The following is a 22014-nucleotide window of genomic DNA, read 5'->3' on the forward strand; positions in this document are numbered from 1 at the left end:
TTTTGCTATTCACCTGTGACTTGAGCACTCCTAAGAAATGAGTTCTTTTCTTATTTGTAACTAACTACAATATGTCACGCAGTCTTCCCTGTCATGTGTTAAATTAAAATACATCATTAATGCATATATTTTGTATGGATTCTCACATTGTTAATGAAATTTAGACTAAGAGACCAAGTAGCATAGTAGCATCTAATAGCCATGTAAATAGAATAAAACATTGTCCAGATGGATATGTTGTAGAAAACACGCACTGCAAACTATTTAAAATAGCGTAATTGCATTTTTCCATTTACAGAAAATATTTAGCAAGACAGTATAAACTGTTTGAGTAATAGAATCATAAAGAATTAAGCTGATCCCATGGAGATTTCTGGAAATAAAATGATATGAAAATATTTGTGCTGTTAAGGAGACAGCCTAAATCTTGAAATATAAAAATATGCTGAATAAAATTAATAAGAGTTCTGGTCCTTCAATGAATAAAACTTAAGAGTCTTGCATTTAATCTACTGTTATATATATTCTAGATGGAACAAGATATAAAATACACAAGCTACTTTCTAAGATAAAAAAACACTTGGCTGTGATTTTTCATATTATTTCCTGTGTGGTTTAAATTGATAAATATCTATCAACTATTTCATTTATTGCCCACAAACAAAACTTAGAAGCATACGTTAGCATCATTAGCATCATATTTCATAAACAATAATAATTAAGACTTCTTAAATATCAGGCATACATTTTAATTTAGCCTTGCAAGCTATGTTTATAGTTAAAATATTCCATGATGCTTGAATTCTGCCTTGGGGTAGTGGCATGTTTCCATAGTAAAATCAGTTACAAAATGTTCAGGAATTTTGGAAGCCAGTTGTAAAATGTACCTTTTACTTTATTTTTAACACATGCTTAAATAAATTTATATGAAATATAAATATATAGATTTTCTATATAGAAAAAATATTTATTTGAACATTTCATACAGTGTATTTTAATCATATTCACCACCTCTCCCAACTCCTTCAGGATCCACCTACTTCTCTACACACGCAACCTTCTGACTCACATTTATTAAGTCATTGAGTCCAACTCGTGTTGCACATATACTCTTGGATGTGGACCCTTCCACTGGAGCATGGCTGATCTACCAGGGTCCACATATTTAAAAAAAAAAGCCTGATCTTTTCTTAGCAGCTATCAACTGCTCTTCAGCTAGAAATGAGACTTCAACTCACCCTCAGCTCTACGCACTGAAATGTTTGTGTGGCTTGATCTTGTTTCTATGTGCAGCTGCCCCAGTGTGTCCAGAAAGCTCTGCTTCCTATAGCTAGCTATTCAGTGCCTCTGGCTCTCAAAACCTCTGCACCCTCTCTGCAATGATTCCTGAGCTTTAGGAAGGGGGGGGGGTGATACAAACCTTTCATTTAGAGCTCAGCATTCCCTACTCTCTTATCTCTGCACAAGGTATATTCCTCTGTATTAATCTCTACCTAGTGCAATACCAAGGGAATATTCTTTGATGGCAGTAGAGAATCACACTAATCTTTGTGAATAACAAAATGCCATTAGGAATTTATTTTATTTCTATGTTTAGGTTCTCCTTTAATGCTTATCCCCTGTCTATCCAAAGATTCCTAGCTTAAATATCGGTACCAAATAAAAGTTTCATCATGTGATCTTAAATCCAATCAGAAAGTGGTAGGTTACTCCCATGATATTTGTTCCAATATTGCACCACTAGGCATGTCTTAGCAGGCTGATCATTATTGTTGCCCACAGTGTTTATAGTTGGTTTGATTGATTATTAATTTTCTCCTCCAGTAGTTTGCATTGCAACTTCCAGCACTATGAAAGCTAGCCAGTAGTGATAAAACTTCAAGGTCAGTACCAACTTGGTTTCTCCATGTTTTATGATTCTAGTCTATGAAGACAAGTTCTAGTGGACTGCCAGCAGTAATGACAATACCCTGTAATATTTGGCCATGTGTGGGTCCTCACTCCCCAACAATTCCAAAAGTTCCTGTTACTGGGCTTTTTAGTCTCTATATCTAAGCATTTAGATTTGCAAGTAAATGAATTAGATTAAAAGCAAAGACAAAAACCTCAAAGTGAACTACTTCATATGTTGCTATATTTTAAAAGCATCTATGTTCCTGAAGTCAATTATGACTATCATATAGGGGAAATAGGTACACTGTCCATCTTGAATATTATTCTAACTCCATATTAGTGACCGTGTTAGCAGTTTGAAATTGTTTTTTGGTGAGAGTACTTATAGTGTGGACATCATCAATAGTTCAGATCTTAATTTAGTGATGAAAATGAGTTTTCAATTCTTACAAGAGTGATATAATGTCACCATAATAAGCTGCAGGTAATAGTTAACTATAATAAACCTACTAAGGAAAAAGGATGGCTGTTAACTACTGACTGTATAGTAGAAAAAAACAGTAAAAGATTTGAAATTTAATTGATGACATGGAGTTACTTCTATTTATAGTAACAAGTATTGAATATTTTCATTATTTATAAATTAAATTTCTCGTGTCCTTTATATCAGTAGAATGTAAAATTAGTTGATATATACATATATGTATGTGTGTACCTAATTTTTTTTAAAATATCTAGTTGTTAAAGATTGCCATACTACTATTGCTCAGGCTTCATATTATAGATAGGTACGTAGGTAGGTAGGTAGGTAGGTAGGTAGGTAGGTAGGTAGACAGATAAATAGTTTATCTACTTTCTCTGCGATATCTAATTTTGAGATACCTGTAGCACACAATTGCATTGGCATCACATTTTGAGGTACTTTATAAAATAGTGTTACATTATGTGTACTTTTTAAGGTTTTTGGAGGTAGTTAACCATTTCTGAAATATGTGCTCTTTTCCATTCAACTTTCTGAATGTTGTCATCCTTTTTAAAAAATGTTATATTTTGGATTTGCTTTAGAGATGGCTCACCAGTTAAGAGTACTTGCTGATTTTGCAGGAGATCCAAGTTCACTCACATGGTAGTTCACAACCATCCTTGGCTCTAGATCAAGGGGATTGGATGCCATCTTCTGACCTCTAGGGGCAACTGCCATACACGTGGTAGACAAAAATGCATGCAAGCGAAACACTCATACACATAAACTCTTATGTGTATGCATACATGTCTGTGTAGGTGTACATACATCTGATCCCCACCCCTGGAACTGGAACTGCAGGTAGTTATGAACTGCCCAACACTGATGCTGGAAACCTAAGTCTTCTGCAAGAGGATTCTGTGCTCTTCACGCTGAGCCTTCAGCCCCCTCATGTTAACAGTGCAATTTTTGAATCGGTATAGCTTTAAAATGCTTTTAGCACTAAAACAGCATCTAACAGTCATGCCTTGCTAACCTCTAGCTGTTGCAGATGAACTGCAAGGAAAACTCATGCCTCCTCATGATCACACTTCCTTCCCTTCAACCCTTATTTCATATTCCTTCTCACAGTGCCATTATTTCAGTTTTATATGCCTGTGCCTTTCTACTCCTCAGAACTGAGTATTTGCATTTATGTGCATTACATGTAAAACTGCAGCATCCATTAAAATTATTGTATTTCACAAATGTTTTGCTATGCTTTAAATTATTACAAAGTCTTTCTGCAAAAGCTACCTTTTTAAAAAAGCTGCAAACCAGCTCAAGCAACAACAGTAGATGAGCGATTGGTTTTTTTTTTTGTTACCATCCTCATAAAAGTCTTGTTTGTTTCTACCTAGAACTCAGTGATGTTTATTTTGTTTAATTTCCCACTTTTATAGAAAGAAAGAGTAAGGGTGATAATATGAGTTATCAAATGCCAATGCCTACCAAAGTCGCATAATATTATCAGTAAAAGTCAAAATGTATTTATCTATGCAGGGAGTCAATGTATGGAAACAGATGCAAATATAGGTTCTCTAATAATTAAGCTTCTTTAACTATAGGATACAAACACAGTTTTGGTCTCTAATCTGTGCCATTCCTGGTATTTGTCCTATTATCCCTCTTACCTCACAGCTATGCTCTTTCTTGTTAACTCTTTCTTGGCTTTGACAAAACTTAAACAAAGAATCGAGCTTTATGTATTAATAATTCCCTGGTAGAATTCAAATACTACTTTATATTCTCTTTCTCTCTTTTGGAAATTTCTTTACAATATTAATAACATGATACCTGCTCCTTAGAAAATCTCATAAAAGAACTTTTGGTAAAATAAAAGACCTTTTCCTCTTTAAAGCCTGGCTTATATCTTTTAAAAATGAAAACCCTTTATTTGGCATAACCGCAGATAAATAATTAAGTTTATAAGAAAGAGTGTAGTGAAGTAAGTGCTATCCTTTCCCCAGCTCTCTCCACTGGTAACTATTCTACAATAGTACAACCAGGATGTCAACAAGAATATAGTCAAGATGTTTAAATTTCCATCACAGTATGGATCCCTTCTGTTGCCTTTTTGAAGCTATAGCCTCTTTTGCTTCACTTCTTCTGGTTTTCAATCCCTAGTAATGTCTAATTTTACTACTGACTATAATATTTTTATGAGTATCATACTCAAGGAATTATAAAGTACATAACCCTTACAAATGGCCTCGTTTTACTTGGTAAAGTTTTCTGGAAATCCATATGTTACTGTTTTATTAATCTCCTTCATTGCAGAATAGCATTTTGTGGTCTAGGTGTAGCACAAGATATTTAACCATTCACCCCGCGAGAGTTGTTTCCAGTTTGGAGTCATTGTCAGACAAGTGCTATAAATACCCTTCTGTGCATCTATGAACAAAAATAATTTATTTTATTGTGACAAATGCCCAATATTGAAATTTTTGGAAAGAGCCTACTGCAGGCTCAAAAGCTAGTAGTTCTATATTTGCCTTTTAAAAAGAAATGTTCAAACTATTTTGAGAGATGTTATGGTCAATATCCCAAAAATTCAGATGTGCTAAGCATTGGCTCCAAAGTGATGATGCTGTTGAGAAACAATATTTTTTTTCTTTTCTTTTATCGGATATTCTCTTTATTTACATTTCAAATGTTTCCCAGTTTCCTCTCTGAAAACCCCCATCTTATCTCCCCTCCCCCTGCTTTTGTGAGGCTGTTTCCCCACCTGTGCACCCACTCCCTTCTGTCTTGCTGCCCTGGCATTCCCATACACTGGGGCATGGAGCCTTCTCTTCCCATTGATGTCTAACAAGGCCATCCTCTGCTACATAAGTTGCTGGAGCCATGGGTCACTCCATGTGTACTCTATGGTTGGTGGTTTAGTCTCTGGGTGTCCTGTGGTCATCTAGTTGGCTAATAATGTTGTTTTTCCTATGGGTTCACACACCTCTTCAGCTCTTCAGTTCTTTCTCTAACTCAAACATTGGGGACCCTGTCTTGGCTGTGAGCATCTGCCCCTGTATTTGTCAGGCTCTGGCAGAGCCTCTCATCTATCAGGATCCTGTCAGAATCCACAATAGTGTCTGAGTTTGGTGACAATATATGGGATGAAATTCCCTGGTGGGGCAGTCTCTGGATGGCCTTTCCTTCAGTCTCTGCTCCATATTTTTCTCTGTATTTCCTCCTGTGAGTATTTTGCCCCCACTTCTAAGAAGGACTGAAACATCCACACTTTGTTTTTCCATCTTCTAGAGTATCTGGTGGTCTATAAATTATATCTTGGGTATTCTGAGCTTTTGGGCTAATATCCACTTATCAATGAGTGCATACCATGTGAGTTCTTTTGTTATTGGGTTGCCTCACTCAGGATATTTTCTCAGTTGATAATTTTTTGTTTAGCTCTGTACAGAACAGGGCCTAGATGAAGTAAGCTGGGTCTTGGAGACATATCCGTGAAAGGGATGACTCAACATCCCTAATCCTTTTCTCAGACTCTTTGTCCTTCCTAACCACCATGAGGTGAACAGGCTGTCTGCTACATGCCCCCACTGCAGTGATGACATACCCCACTGCAGTCACAAAAGCAAGTAGGACAGCTTCTTAAACTCTGCTTTAAAACGTTTTCTCTTTGCAGCTGATTTGCCTTTGGTGTTTTGTCCAAGCAACAAAAAGCTGACTATTGTAATATATATTATGTCCTAACTAATTGGCACTACTTTGGATTTTCTGACTCATTTATTATCTTGCTTGGCCATGTAAGCGATGGAATGACATGCTTCCTGCCCCTTGAACAGAGCCAGCAGGGTATAGGCCTCCACATGTGTTGATGGTTGCTGTGGGCATAAGGCTCATTTATACAACTGTATACATATTTTCACATTCCTCCCTTGAAGAATGGCATTTCTGCCAAGTTTAATGACTCCATAATAATCAAAGAATGCACAAGTCCAGGAGGCAAGAATGTGACTAATGTCTCAGCAAAATGGTGAGTGCTGAGACCTGTAGGACTGTCCTCAAGGCTGTGAGAAAGAACTCTGAAAACCTAAGTTTGAAAATATATTATTTCTCAGCTATGCCAAAATAAGAATGCAGTATGAATTGAATAAGGAAATCTAAAAGAGCATAGGCAGCTGCATTGTGATCCAGTTTCCCAGAAGATACAAAGGTATCAGATACAAGGGCAGATTCCTGAATTCAAGGTCAGCCTGGCACAGAGCTAATTTAGGTCCAGGCCTAGTGGGAATGGTAATCTCAGGACAGGACAGGATCTCACCCAACTAAGTTTACAAAGGCAGGCAGATCTCTGAATTCTTTTTCAATATTAAAAAAAATTTTCTTTTCCTAAGTGTCAAGGGGTTAAGGACATGGAATGCTGGTTCTTGGGATGAGAAGGAACCTGAAATAAATGACTGAATTGATATGTAAATAAAAGGCTGGGCTTTTGTTCTGCCTGAGATGAGCTAGCAGGAAGCAATAGCAGTTCTTTTTTAAGAATCTTTTTCTAGGGAGAGCTGAGCTGTCTAGTGATCTCTGGAAAGTGAACAGCTCTTTCGGAATTCTTTTTACAGAATCTCTAACCCTGGCCAGAAATCCCAATAATTACTTTGATATCTAACACAGCTCTTTTAGAATGTTTTCTAATAACTACACAGAGAAGGCTGTTTGAAAAGTGAACACAGCTCTTTTAGAATTTTTTCTGGATTTCTGATTTTGATTGGAAAATTCAAAACTTACTTTTATTATTTTTCTAAACTGAACAGACTTTCTGATTTGGTCATAAAATTCAAGAACTTTTATAGCAGCTTTTCTGACTTTCAATCCAGAAAGCATTTCTATTTTTTCCTAGCAAGAGAGAGCTATCTCAAGCAAAGAGAGTCGTCTTGAGAGAGACCTGTCTTGAGCAGACTACAGAGCCAATAGCTATCTACAGAAAGCTATCTAGGGAGCCATCTCAAGGAGAACACAGGTCATCACCTTGGGCCCATGATTTGACTTCGAGTTGTTTACTTCAGTACTCCCCAGACACTACTTCTCTCAGATAACCCTCTCAAAGCTAAAGCTAGTCCTTGGCAGTATATACTACACTAACAGCGTGGCTCAATTTGAACTTCCCCAGTGATGGGCATGATGACAGATATTGTCTTATTTATAGAATATTCATCCTCTTTGCTGAAACATCTGCCTTTTATTCATGTTTAAATTAAACTATTTGATTTTTCTTCTATTGAGTTTTAAGAGTTCTTTATGTATTCTAGGTACAAGTCCTTTGATAAATATGATATTTGTGAAATGTTTTTCCCTGTTTGTTGTCATATGCACTTTATTTTTGGCAACAACAATAAAATCTCTACTAAACAAAGAAAGCAGAAGTCCAAATAGCTCTATTATAAAAAATGCTGAGTTGAGGAATGCAAGATAAGTGGCAAAACAAGAACAAAGAAATGGTTAGTAATATAAAACTCTTATGATCAAGCCTGATGAGCTGAATTCAATTATTTGGACTCAAATGGTCGAAGAGAATCAACTCCAAAAAGTTTTCTTTATGTTCCACGTGACCTATGGCATACATGCACCTACACACACACACACACACACACACACACACACACACACACACACACACACACAAAGAAAGAAAGAAATGTATGGGGAAAAGATTAAGAAAATATCAGTGTCTTCTATTTTTGCTTTGTTTTGGCATTGATCAGCCTAATATCACAGCCTCTTAATGTAAAAGAAGAGGAGGAGGAGGAAGAAGAAGAAAACATAGGTAAAGGAAAATACATATTGCAACAAAAACATACGCTGTGCATTAAAATGACAGTATCTTCAGTCAAAGAAGTTACATTCTACTTCATCTCATCTTTCTCCTAAATATACAATTTCTAATGTTCCAGCCTCCCTCCTCTAAAAACAGAGCCTGAACAGAAAACAACCACCATTTGAAAATAACACCACATCTGAATTACCCATAGGGTCTAGGTACAGTTATACTTTATTTTGATTTTTGTATTTTTTTCGTATTTGAAACAACCTTCACACTGCAACCCCAAACCCAAGAAACATCATTCAAGTGGAATTTTATATAGGTAGAGTTCCTGGAGCATAATAGAGCATCTTAGGGTTTTCTAGTTCCCCCATGGTAAGGTTTTCAATGGACAGTTTCTTAACAAAACTTCAGCATGAATTCACAGAACTAAATGTTAGTTCTGGACATGACTCACTGTTCTTGACTTGGGGGAAATTGTCTAAACTATACAGGCCTTGCTTTCAATCAAGTTAAATTAAGGCTCTGAACTAGTCAAAATTATAGTTCTAAAATAATTTCCAGATAGTAAATTCTATTGTTTTCATCAAAATATATGAAGAAAATCACCAGAGATTTGATAGGCATGCAGTCAAATATATAGCTATTGTATGCTTAAATGGTGCCAGCATCGTCAAAGATAAAGAACCAGGACAAAACTGACATAGATTAAGGAAGACTCAAAAAAGTCACACCCAAATGCAATGTGGGATTCTAGGTTGAATTCCTAAAAAAAAAAGACACTAAAGGAAATTGAGAGAAAAATCTAAATACAAATTGTAGTTTCAGATAATCAATAAATCTGATTTTAGGCAAAAATTTTAATAGGACAGTCTGTAAGAAAAAGATTCTAGAGTCATTAACTTACATACTAGGTCACCTCCACTTTCAAATGTATATGTAAAAATCATTTAGTACAACTCCAGTAACTTTCTGTGTGTTGTATTTCTTTAGTGTGGGTAAAAGATAATGACCCTGTCTTAGCTACATAGTCATCTTCTCAGAGACTTAACAATCATAGATGCTTATCAGGTATGAGAGTATGAAATTATGAGAACTCAGATAATCAAAGGAGAAAGGTGACTTGCTGTAAAAATCAGTAATCATGCAGGACATGGCAGCATACACATTTGATCACAGGCAGAATAGGGGAATCTCTGTGAAAGCTAGCCTGGTCTACATAGTGACTTCCAAAACAGCCAGAACTATTCTATCCTAAAAACACAAACAACCACAAAACCATATTATTTCCTTTTAAATAATATTAAAAAGTATCACATTATCATTTATTATGTAAATAGAATATAAATTACTGAAAATGTTATAATAGAAGTACAACATTCTAGACCTCTATAATACAGAACTTACAGTCACAGAATATGCTCCTCTGACCTTTTCATTCAATAGACTTCACAGTCCTGTGTGGTCCAGAATCCATCGTCTGTTACTGATTTAAATGTTTGGTCAAAAAATTTAAATTCCCCATTACCCTTACTTGCCCCTAGATGGGCACAGAAGTCAAACGGCTGATACATGATGAACATTAGTTCTTTTGACCCTAGGAGGCTGAAAGAGAAAAAGAGAAAGTGAGAGAGGAGAAGGAAAACATGTAGGCATTATATATAGATGTATGAATGTGTACACCCATAAAAACAAAGAAACCAAAAGTTTGCCTCTCTATCACTGCTGACCTTATTGCTTTGTGATGGGGGTCTCTTACTGAACCTGGGACTAGTCTGGTACCTAAGAGACCTTAATAATCCTATCTCTGTCCCCTCCAGTATTACCTGTGATGCTGGGATCTGAACTCAGTTCCTTGCCCTTGTACAAGAAACCCTCTTACTACTAAGCTTTCTCTCCAGCCCTGACTGCACTTCTTTACTGTGGTCCTTCAGGTTAGCCAATGCAGAGTTTAATCTGATTATGTTCCACAGGATTTGGGAAATAAATGGTTAGAACTTCACTAGCTTGTACTCGTTTATTCTCTTTGTTGTTTGAAGGTCATAATCATAAAAGATTCATTTCTTATATTTGGTGTTTAAAATCCAGAAACTATGTACCAACCTGATCGATAGGCTAGATGACCTTTCTTTTGTCCTATCACGTTTAAAGAGCTATTCCTCATTGACCTCTGTATCAAATTCATCATATGTAAGAAACAAATAAAAACCTGAAAAACAGAACTCTTCAGTAGTTCAAGGAATTCTAAGTTTAATTCTGGTTTTTATGTATAAAAATCTAAAAACTATTCATGGCTCAACAGACTATATAATTGCATAACTATTAAAAACCCAAAAAGACAAGGTTTGGGAGGAGAAATCGTGAGAGCAGGACAATTTCGTAAAAAGCAAAGCAAAAACTACAACCGAAAAACACCTAGATTTGGATGAGAGATATTTATAATAGGAATACTTTACAAACATAAAGACTCCCTAGGTAACCAATCTGGGGATGACAAGATGCTGTGGTAGTCTATCACACAATGACTGAAACAATAAGCATTTTTCTCAGTTCTGAAGATCCAGAAGTCCAAGACAAAAGAGTCAACAGATCTGCTCTCCTACAAGAACCTCTTCCAGAGAATCAATTGTATCATCTTTTGTTTGAAAGGGAAATCCACTCACTAAAGATTTTATTATTTTTCAGAGGGTTTTCAGAACAGGATCTCATTCTATACCCAAGCTGATCTAAACTTGTGGCAATCCTTCTTCCTCAGACTATCAACTACTGGAGAACACAAACAGGCTTGAGCTACCACCTCAGTTCAAGTTTATTCTCACAAAGTTGCTAATCTTTTTCTCCACCACTAATTCCTTCCCTGAGTCTTAATGTTCTAGCACTATCAGATTCAGAATTAGTATGTCAATGCACAAATTCGGATGAACAAAAGCATGTAGTTCGCAAGAACCCACTTCCAGGAGAACTTTTGGCCAGAGACCTTCCTACTCAAACTCTTTGTTCTGCCTCAAACCTCTAGCAGTAGACCTGAACCTAGAGTACTTGCTCTGTCTTAGTCTTTCCTAACAGTGCATGCAATAATAAATGTTTATTCCCCGTGTTAAAGCTTCACCAACACTGTTCTACCTGATTATCAACCTGTCTCTTCTAACAAAGAATCAACCTTTTAAACCAGTGCTCACATTACCATTCATCCTATAGATAAGGAAGTACAGGCACAGGAAAATGAGCAAAGCCACTATTCTACCACACACTCCTTCCTGGAGGGGTCAATTTCTCAAGCTGTCAATATTAGCTTTTGATGTCATCTGTTGAAGTTTGGTCTTTTTGCTATATATTGTAATGCTAAATACCGGTCCCCAAGGCCTAGTTGTCTCCTGAGATGAGAGAATACACTCGTAGACCCAAGTGACAGTATGTAACCTTCTCTTGCAAGTTATTCCTGATTGGTGAATAAAGATGCCTATAATTGATAGCTGGGGAGAAAATAGGCGGGGTTTTGGATTCCCAGGCTTGTGGTTGGAGGTGGGGACCATGAGGAGGAGGGGAACGACTTTAGAGAGAGAAGAGTCCAAGAGTAAGAATCTTGAAAAAATGGCCTTGAGGGCTGTAAAGAGCATGTTAAGTGCAGTCCAAATGGAACAGAGCAAGTCTTTGTAGGACTATTGGCAGGGAAGTAGACATAGTAGTTAAGGAGGTAGCCATCTGCCTAGTCTTTGTAGGACTATTGGCAGGGAAGTAGACATAGTAGTTAAGGAGGTAGCCATCTGCCTAGTCTTTGTAGGACTATTGGCAGGGAAGTAGACATAGTAGTTAAGGAGGTAGACATCTGCCTAGTCTTTGTAGGACTATTGGCAGGGAAGTAGACATAGTAGTTAAGGAGGTAGACATCTGCCTAGCTCTAGTGTATTAAAGACTTATTATAAATATACAAGTTGTGTGTCTTTTATCTGAGAATTGAATATATAAGTTGGACTAGAAACTCTAATTTGAGGCTAAATATCTACCACAACAGTCACCTGCCACTTGACTGAATAACATTACTGTTAATAGGAGCCATATATAATCCACAGACTTGTTTAAAAGGTCAAATAAAATAATGAAAGAATGTGCTTTGGGTTTTCTCTCTTTTTGTCAGCTGTTCTAAATATACAGAGAGTGCACATAAAATGTATTGTAAGACCTTAATCCTCTGGGAGAAACAGACTATTCTAGAGCCAGGCTAAGCCTCTCCAGACTCTGATATACCCCCTCTCCATAAGTAGGCCGGGAGACTCCATTGCTATGGCAACCTACTGCCAGCTTCTTGATGACCTAACACCATGGCTCCCTCTCTCTTACATCTAATTTTAAAATGTAAATTTTACAGTGAACAATCTGGACTCATAGCTGACAACTTTTATTAGTAAAAAATTAATCTCTAAAACACATCTAAAGAACTCACACATTGTAAACAACATGTATTAAAACTATTCTTCCCCTGTGCTCTGAGGATCTCCCCTGCCTCCCCCATGTCTTCTTTCTAAATACGTTTCTTTTTTTTTTTTTAACTTGAGTATTTCTTATATACATTTCCAGTGTTATTCCCTTTCCCGGTATCCGGGCAAACATCCCCCTCCCCCCTCTCCTTCCTTATGGGTGTTCCCCTCCCAACCCTCCCCCCATTGCCGCCCTCCCCCCAACAATCTAGTTCACTGGGGGTTCAGACTTAGCAGGACCCAGGGCTTCCCCTTCCACTGGTGCTCTTACTAGGATATTCATTGCTACCTATGAGGTCAGAGTCCAGGGTCAGTCCATGTATAGTCTTTAGGTAGTGGCTTAGTCCCTGGAAGCTCTGGTTGCTTGGCATTGTTATACATATGGGGTCTCGAGCCCCTTCAAGCTCTTCCAGTTCTTTCTCTGATTCCTTCAACGGGGGTCCTATTCTCAGTTCAGTGGTTTGCTGCTGGCATTCGCCTCTGTATTTGTTGTATTCTGGCTGTGTCTCTCAGGAGCGATCTACATCCTGCTTCTGTCGGCCTCAACTTCTTTGCTTCATCCATCTTGTCTAATTGGGTGGCTCTATATGTATGGGCCACATGCAGGGCAGGCTCTGAATGGATGTTCCTTCAGTCTCTGTTTTAATCTTTGCCTCTCTCTTCCCTGCCAAGGGTATTCTTGTTCCCCTTTTAAAGAAGGAGTAAAGCATTCACATTTTGATCATCCGTCTTGAGTTTCATTTGTTCTAGGCATCTAGGGTAATTCAAGGATTTGGGCTAATAGCCACTTATCAATGAGTGCATACCATGTATGTCTTTCTGTGATTGGGTTAGCTCACTCAGGATGATATTTTCCAGTTCCAACCATTTGCCTACGAATTTCATAAAGTCGTTGTTTTTGATAGCTGAGTAATATTCCATTGTGGAGATGTACCACATTTTCTGTATCCATTCCTCTGTTGAAGGGCATCTGGGTTCATTCCAGCTTCTGGCTATTATAAATAAGGCTGCAATGAACATAGTGGAGCACGTGTCTTTTTTATATGTTGGGGCATCTTTTGGGTATATACCCAAGAGAGGTATAGCTGGATCCTCAGGCAGTTCAATGTCCAATTTTCTGAGGATCCTCCAGACTGATTTCCAGAATGGTTGTACCAATTTGCAATCCCACCAACAATGGAGGAGTGTTCCTCTTTGTCCACATCCTCGCCAGCATCTGTTGTCCCCTGAGTTTTTGATCTTAGCCATTCTCACTGGTGTGAGGTGAAATCTCAGGGTTGTTTTGATTTGCATTTCCCTTATGACTAAAGATGTTGAACGTTTCTTTAGGTGTTTCTCAGCCATTTGGCATTCCTCAGCTGTGAATTCTTTGTTTAGCTCTGAACCCCATTTTTAATAGGGTTATTTGTCTCCTTGTACTCTAACTTCATGAATTGTTTGTATATTTTGGATAGGAGCCCTCTATCAGTTTTAGGATTGGTAAAGATCTTTTCCCAATCTGTTGGTTGCCGTTTTGTACTAACCACAGTGTCCTTTGCCTTACAGAAGCTTTGCAGTTTTATGAGATCCCATTTATCGATTCTTGGTCTTAGAGAGTAAGCCATTGGTGTTTTGTTCAGGAAATTTTTTCCAGTGCCCATGTGTTCCAGATGCTTCCCTAGTTTTTCTTCTATTAGTTTGAGTGTGTCTGGTTTGATGTGGAGGTCCTTGATCCACTTGGACTTAAGCTTTGTACAGGGTGATAAGCATGGATCAATCTGCATTCTTCTACGTGTTGACCTCCAGTTGACCCAGCACCATTTGCTGAAAATGCTATCTTTTTCCCATTGGATGGTTTTGGCTCCTTTGTCAAAAATCAAGTGACCATAGGTGTGTGGGTTCATTTCTGGGTCTTCAATTCTATTCCATTGGTCTATCTGTCTGTCTCTGTACCAATACCATGCAGTTTTTATCACTATTGCTCTGTAATACTGCTTGAGTTCAGGGATAGTGATTCCCCCTGAAGCCCTTTTATTGTTGAGGATAGCTTTAGCTATCCAGGTTTTTTTGTTATTCCAGATGAATTTGCAAATATTTCTGTCTAACTCTTTGAAGAATTGGATTGGTATTTTGATGGGGATTGCATTGAACCTGTAGATTGCTTTTGGTAAAATGGCCATTTTTACTATATTAATCCTGCCAATCCATGAGCATGGGAGATCTTTCCATCTTCTCAGGTCTTCTTCAATTTCCTTCTTCAGTGTCTTGAAGTTCTTATTGTACAGATCTTTTACTTGCTTTGTTAAAGTCACACCGAGGTACTTTATATTATTTGGGTCTATTATGAAGGGTGTCGTTTCCCTAATTTCTTTCTCGGCTTGTTTCTCTTTTGTATAGAGGAAGGCAACTGATTTATTTGAGTTAATTTTATACCAAGCCACTTTGCTGAAGTTGTTTATCCGTTTTAGTAGTTCTCTGGTGGAACTTTGGGATCACTTAAATATACTATCCTATCATCTGCAAATAGTGATATTTTGACTTCTTCTTTTCCGATCTGTACCCCCTTGACCTCCTTTTCTTGTCTGATTGCTCTGGCTAGGACTTCAAGAACTATATTGAATAAGTAGGGAGAGAGTGGGCAGCCTTGTCTAGTCCCTGATTTTAGTGGGATTGCTTCAAGTTTCTCTCCATTTAGTTTAATGTTAGCAACTGGTTTGCTGTATATGGCTTTTACTATGTTCAGGTATGGGCCTTGAATTCCTATTCTTTCCAGGACTTTTATCATGAAGGGGTGTTGAATTTTGTCAAATGCTTTCTCAGCGTCTAATAAAATGATCATGTGGTTTTGTTCTTTCAGTTTGTTTATATAATGGATCACGTTGATGGTTTTCCGTATGTTAAACCATCCCTGCCTGCCTGGGATGAAGCCTACTTGGTCATGGTGGATGATTGTTTTGATGTGCTCTTGGATTCGGTTTGCCAGAATTTTGTTGAGTATTTTTGCGTCGATATTCATAAGGGAAATTGGTCTGAAGTTCTCTTTCTTTGTTGTGTCTTTGTGTGGTTTAGGTATAAGAGTAATTGTGGCTTTGTAGAAGGTATTCAGTAGTGCTCCATCTGTTTCAATTTTGTGGAATAGTTTGGATAATATTGGTATGAGGTCTTCTATGTAGGTTTGATAGAATTCTGCACTAAACCCGTCTGGACCTGGGCTCTTTTTGGTTGGGAGACCTTTAATGACTGCTTCTATTTCCTTAGGAGTTATGGGGTTGTTTAACTGGTTTATCTGTTCCTGATTTAACTTCGGTACCTGGTATCTGTCTAGGAAATTGTCCATTTCCTGAAGATTTTCAAGTTTTGTTGAATATAGGTTTTTGTAGTAAGATCTGATGATTTTTTGAATTTCCTCTGAATCTGTTGTTATGTCTCCCTTTTCATTTCTGATTTTGTTAATTTGGACGCACTCTCTGTGTCCTCTCGTTTGTCTGGCTAAGCGTTTATCTATCTTGTTGATTTTCTCAAAGAACCAACCTTTGGTTCTGTTGATTCTTTCTATGGTCCTTTTTGTTTCTACTTGGTTCATTTCTGCTCTGAGTTTGATTATTTCCTGCCTTCTACTCCTCCTGGGTGTATTTGCTTCTTTTTGTTCTAGAGCTTTTAGGTGTGCTGTCAAGCTGCTGACATATGCTCTTTCCTGTTTCTTTCTGCAGGCACTCAGCACTATGAGTTTTCCTCTTAGCACAGCTTTCATTGTGTCCCATAAGTTTGGGTATGTTGTATCTTCATTTTCATTAAATTCTAAAAAGTGTTTAATTTCTTTCTTTATTTCTTCCTTGACCAGGTTATCATTGAGTAGAGCATTGTTCAATTTCCACATATATGTGGGCATTCTTCCCTTATTGTTATTGAAGACCAGTTTTAGGCCGTGGTGGTCTGATATGATGCATGGGATTATTTCTATCTTTCTGTACCTGTTGAGGTCAGTTTTTTGACTAATTATATGGTCAATTTTGGAGAAAGTACCATGAGGAGCTGAGAAGAAGGTATATCCTTTTGCTTTAGGATAGAATGTTCTATAAATATCCATTAAGTCCATTTGGCTCATGACTTCTCTTAGTCTGTCTACATCTCTGTTTAATTTCTGTTTCCATGATCGGTCCATTGATGAGAGTGGTGTGTTGAAATCTCCCACTATTATTGTGTGAGGTGCAATGTGTGTTTTGAGCTTTAGTAAGGTTTCTTTTACATATGTAGGTGCCCTTGTATTTGGGGCATAGATATTTAGGATTGAGAGTTCATCTTGGTGGATTTTTCCTTTGATGAATATGAAGTGTCCTTCCTTATCTTTTTTGATGACTTTTAGTTGGAAATTGATTTTATTTGATATTAGAATGGCTACTCCAGCTTGCTTCTTCTGACCATTTGCTTGGAAAATTGTTTTCCAGCCTTTCACTCTGAGGTAATGTCTGTCTTTGTCTCTGAGGTGTGTTTCCTGTAGGCAGCAGAATGCAGGGCCCTCGTTGCGTATCCAGTTTGTTAATCTATGTCTTTTTATTGGGGAGTTGAGGCCATTGATGTTGAGAGATATTAAGGAATAGTGATTATTGCTTCCCGTTATATTCATATTTGGATGTGAGGTTATGTTTGTGTGCTTTCATTCTCTTTGTTTTGTTGCCAAGACGATTAGTTTCTTGCTTCTTCTAGGGTATAGCTTGCCTCCTTATGTTGGGCTTTACCATTTATTATCCTTTGTAGTGCTGGATTTGTAGAAAGATATTGTGTAAATTTGGTTTTGTCATGGAATATCTTGGTTTCTCCATCAATGTTAATTGAGAGTTTTCCAGGATACAGTAACCTGGGCTGGCATTTGTGTTCTCTTAGAGTCTGTATGACATCAGTCCAGGATCTTCTGGCCTTCATAGTTTCTGGCGAGAAGTCTGGTGTGATTCTGATAGGTCTCCCTTTATATGTTACTTGACCTTTTTCCCTTACTGCTTTTAATATTCTTTCTTTATTTTGTGCGTTTGGTGTTTTGACTATTATGTGACGGGAGGTGTTTCTTTTCTGGTCCAATCTATTTGGAGTTCTGTAGGCTTCTTGTATGTCTATGGGTATCTCTTTTTTTAGGTTAGGGAAGTTTTCTTCTATGATTTTGTTGAAGATATTTACTGGTCCTTTGAGCTGGGAGTCTTCACTCTCTTCTATACCTATTATCCTTAGGTTTGATCTTCTCATTGATTCCTGGATTTCCTGTATGTTTTGGACCAGTAGCTTTTTCCGCTTTACATTATCTTTGACAGTTGAGTCAATGATTTCTATGGAATCTTCTGCTCCGGAGATTCTCTCTTCCATCTCTTGTATTCTGTTGGTGAAGCTTGTATCTACAGCTCCTTGTCTCTTCTTTTGGTTTTCTATATCCAGGGTTGTTTCCATGTGCTCTTTCTTGATTGCTTCTATTTCCATTTTTAATTCCTTCAACTGTTTGATTGTGTTTTCCTGGAATTCTTTCAGGGATTTTTGTGATTCTTTCAGGGATTTTTGGGATTCCTCTCTGTAGGCTTCTACTTGTTTATTAATGTTTTCCTGTGTTTCCCTAAGGGAGTTCTTCACGTCTTTCTTGAAGTCCTCCAGCATCATGATCAAATATGATTTTGAAACTAGATCTTGCTTTTCTGGTGTGTTTGGATATTCCATGTTTGTTTTGGTGGGAGAATTGGGCTCTGATGATGCCATGTAGTCTTGGTTTCTGTTGCTTGGGTTCCTGTGCTTGCCTCTCGCCATCAGATTATCTCTAGTGTTACTTTGTTCTGCTATTTCTGACAGTGGCTAGACTGTCCTATAAGCCTGTGTGTCAGGAGTGCTGTAGACCTGTTTTCCTCTCTTTCAGTCAGTTATGGGGACAGAGTGTTCTGCTTTCGGGCGTGTAGTTTTTCCTCTCTACAGGTCTTCAGCTGTTCCTGTGGGCCTGTGTCTTGAGTTCACCAGGCAGCTTTCTTGCAGCAGAAAAGTTGGTCTTACCTGTGGTCCCAAGGCTCAAGTTCGCTCATGGGGTGCTGCCCACGGGCTCTCTGCTGCGGCAGAAACCAGGAAGATATGCGCCGCCCCTTCCGGGAGCTTCAGTGCACCAGGGTTCCAGATGGCCTTTGGTGTTTTCCTCTGGCGTCCGAGATGTGTGTGCAGAGAGCAGTCTCTTCCGGTTTCCCAGGCTTGTCTGCCTCTCTGAAGGTTTAGCTCTCCCTCCCACGGGATTTGGGTGCAGAGAACTGTTTATCCGGTCTGTTTCCTTCAGGTTCCAGCGGTGTCTCAGGCAGTGGTCCTGCCTCTCCTGGGCCCTCCCCCACGGGAGCCCAGAGGCCTTATACAGTTTCCTCTTGGGCCAGGGATGTGGGCAGGGGTGGGCAGTGTTGGTGGTCTCTTCCGCTCTGCAGCCTCAGGAGTGCCCACCTGACCAGGCGGTGAGGTCTCTTTCCCACGTGGTCTGGGAGCAGAGAGCTGCTGCGTGTCGGGATCCGCGGGTGTCCTAAATACGTTTCTTATTCTTTTGTTCTCCACCCTATTCTATCTCACTGTTAGTGGCTACCTACTGATCCAACATATCACTTTTTGTTTGCTTAATCTCAAAATAAGGTGTTCTGCAGTTGAAGAGAAGAGTGGAACATTCTAAATACCTCTTTTCAAAATGAGGTGCCCCATATGCTGCCATCAAAGGCATCTTGGAAGGTGTCTCTTCTTACATCAGGCCACCATAGCTCCCTCTCTCTCAATCTCAGCCAGCGAGATCTCAGCTCTGCCACACAATAGGCAAGCAGCTGTCTTCATGACCCTCTTTGATTCTGCATACAGCTGTAGAGCTCCCTCAGGATGAAGAAACAAGACACAGAGGTCACAGATGAGAGATCCTCTGGTTGTTCCTTCAGGATTACCTGGAAGCAGAAGGGCCCATACACGGAACTTGACTTGAAGGTAGACTATCCACAAGCATTTGAGAGCAGAAGTCAGTCTTACAAATACATGTGAAGTAATGAAGGCAAATTAGCCTGCAAGCTGTGTTTATTGTGGGAAGGTGATGGCAGAGTAAATCTTCCAAATTTAAGTGTATTTTATGTTAATTGCTGAAAGCACATAGATGGGTAGCTTTAAATCTCACCCGCGGGGAGCTGGTGTTGAGCTCGTTGATTTCTTTTATTATCCTCTCAAATGACTCTATTCCTTGTTTGTGTTTACTTGAAAAGCACAGATCTATTTCTGAAAGGGTCTACAACTTTAAGTGGTTTAAGAAACTTCTTTTTAATACTAGCTAGTTAATTGTATGGCAATGGCTCCTAAGTGGAACATTATATCTATCAGTCTAAGTGCTGCTCTGGATATAACAGCTTCAGTCATGCCGCTATAATCGTTTTTATTATTATTATTTAGAGCATTTTGGAAGCTGAAAATTAAATATGCCTCAGTCCACCACCATCCTAGCCATTGCTCATTCTAGTGCTAAGTAAAGACTAATGAAATTTTACCACATCCGATAAAATTATTTTCTGAATTCTCTTGTAATGAAATGCAGGTCAATGTAGACAAATGTCTTTCCTTCGCTTTCCTTCTCTGCAGTGGGGAGGTTTTGCGTGCACTGCCTTTAAAAAACCATGTGCACTTAGTGAGGAGAGATTTGAAGTAGCAGGAAAAGGGCAAAAGTAACCAGTATTCAAAGGGAATCCCTGTGAGCCTGTGTGGGAAATAGCCCAAATCCCAAATCAGTTACTTTCCTTGTTGTTATGACCTAGTTTCTGACAAAAGGCAGCCTGCGGGAAGAGGGTTTATTTTGGTTCCAGGTTTGAGGGTAGAGTTTAATGCCATGTGGACAGATGGCAGAAGACGCAGCTGTATGGGTATCTAGTTGCTTGCTCATATCTCACTAGATCAGAAAGCAGAGGCTGCACAGGAAGTGAGGCCAGGCTATGAAACTAAGGGATCAACTCCAGCAATTTACCTTCTCCCCCACCTGCCCCTTCTGGGTCTTGGCTGTTCAAGGATCCATAACCTCCCACAATAGGACAACAGCTGAGGACCAGGTGTTATGACCCAAGATCCTGAGGATCAAACCCCAACATCCAAAAATGGACATGTATTGAGAGAAGGACCAACTAAGCAAAGAGACCTAAAACACAGGTATGCGTATGATCACAGGTAGCCATGAGTGCTTGCCCATCATAGAATCCACCATATCGATGACCCCATTTATGAGCTTTACAGAGGCAAATCCTCAGGGCCTTTCCCACCTGACACTGACCTATACAAAATCTGCAGGTTCACCAAACCCTGGAGATTTCCTTTGCTCATTAAATCTGAGGAACCCAGCAACGCCATCTCAGAAAACTCTCAAGGATGAAGAGAGAGTCTCTATTTAGCCTCCAGGTTTACCTAAGGAATGTGCTATAGTCCTGCACCTTAGGGTATACAGGTGCAGCAGTGATTCTGCAGGTGGGAGACTGTGACTTTAGAGACCCAAATCAAGCCTCGATGTCTGGGGCCTGGAGCAGGAAAGAAGGAAGAGAGGAAAGTGTTGCACATTTCTTTCCAGCTAACTGTTGCAAAGAAAATCTCTCCTTGGAGGTGCTTTACTTTCTTCCCTGTGTGATGTTATTGGATTTGATTTCTTTTCTTCCAGAGGACACATTGGTTTCAAAAGCAATGACCTACATCCCTACCCAGACACTTTCCATTTGGCAGCACAAAGCAGGTTCTGCATAGACTGAGCTCACAGCTCACTGAATGGGATTAGAATTTTGAGTTTGAAATTCCACAGGCATTTTAGAGTCAAGAAAAGGCTTAGGAAAAGAAATAAGCGTATACAGGTGACCTTGTTATAAGTCTGCCAGGAAACGCTCATCTCAGAGCCATCTTGGATTACGGTCCTCTGGTATCCCTAGAAACAAAACAACAGATTTTATGCTCAATTCATGTAGGCAAAGGACAAAAATAAAAGAAAGTATACTAGGATCCAAAATACATGCACTTTAACCACAACAGCAAATGTGGCAAATATATACAGTAGTGTGACCATGTAGAGAAGGGGGGACGCTGTACTTGGTTTCTTTACAACATAGAAGGTGTCTTGGCCTTCACTCCTCTCGCTTCTGCACCAGCAGTGCCTCCTTTGATACAGTTCAAATTCTGAAACAATCTACCTGGGAGCATTGTCAGATCCTCAGGTAAAGGCTTCAATATTCCAAACTGCTAATCCGTACATCAGACACCAGCTGTGTGTCCCAGGACGTTAACCCTGCACTTCCAAGCAACCAGTCAGGGTTCCCGCCATCCCTTCACCAGATGTGTTCGATTTGCTTCAGGGTTCACAGAAAGAACCCATTGGGTTTTGTTTGTACTTTTTGTTTGTTTGTTTG

General features: G+C 38.8%; 1 protein-coding gene and 1 non-coding gene across 2 annotated transcripts in view; both read left to right on the top strand.

Moving 5' to 3' along the window:
* Positions 1-22014, top strand: part of Cdh20 (cadherin 20) — a 282518-nt gene that overhangs the window by 147981 nt on the left and 112523 nt on the right.
* On the top strand, positions 7066-7125 carry LOC148001545 (U7 small nuclear RNA). The gene has a single exon (XR_015636402.1). It is a non-coding gene; the product is annotated as a U7 small nuclear RNA (small nuclear RNA).

Source organism: Rattus norvegicus, chromosome 13 (genome assembly GCF_021556685.1).
Source record: "Rattus norvegicus strain SHRSP/BbbUtx chromosome 13, alternate assembly SHRSP_T2T, whole genome shotgun sequence".
In the NCBI taxonomy this organism is placed as follows: Eukaryota; Metazoa; Chordata; class Mammalia; order Rodentia; family Muridae; genus Rattus; species Rattus norvegicus.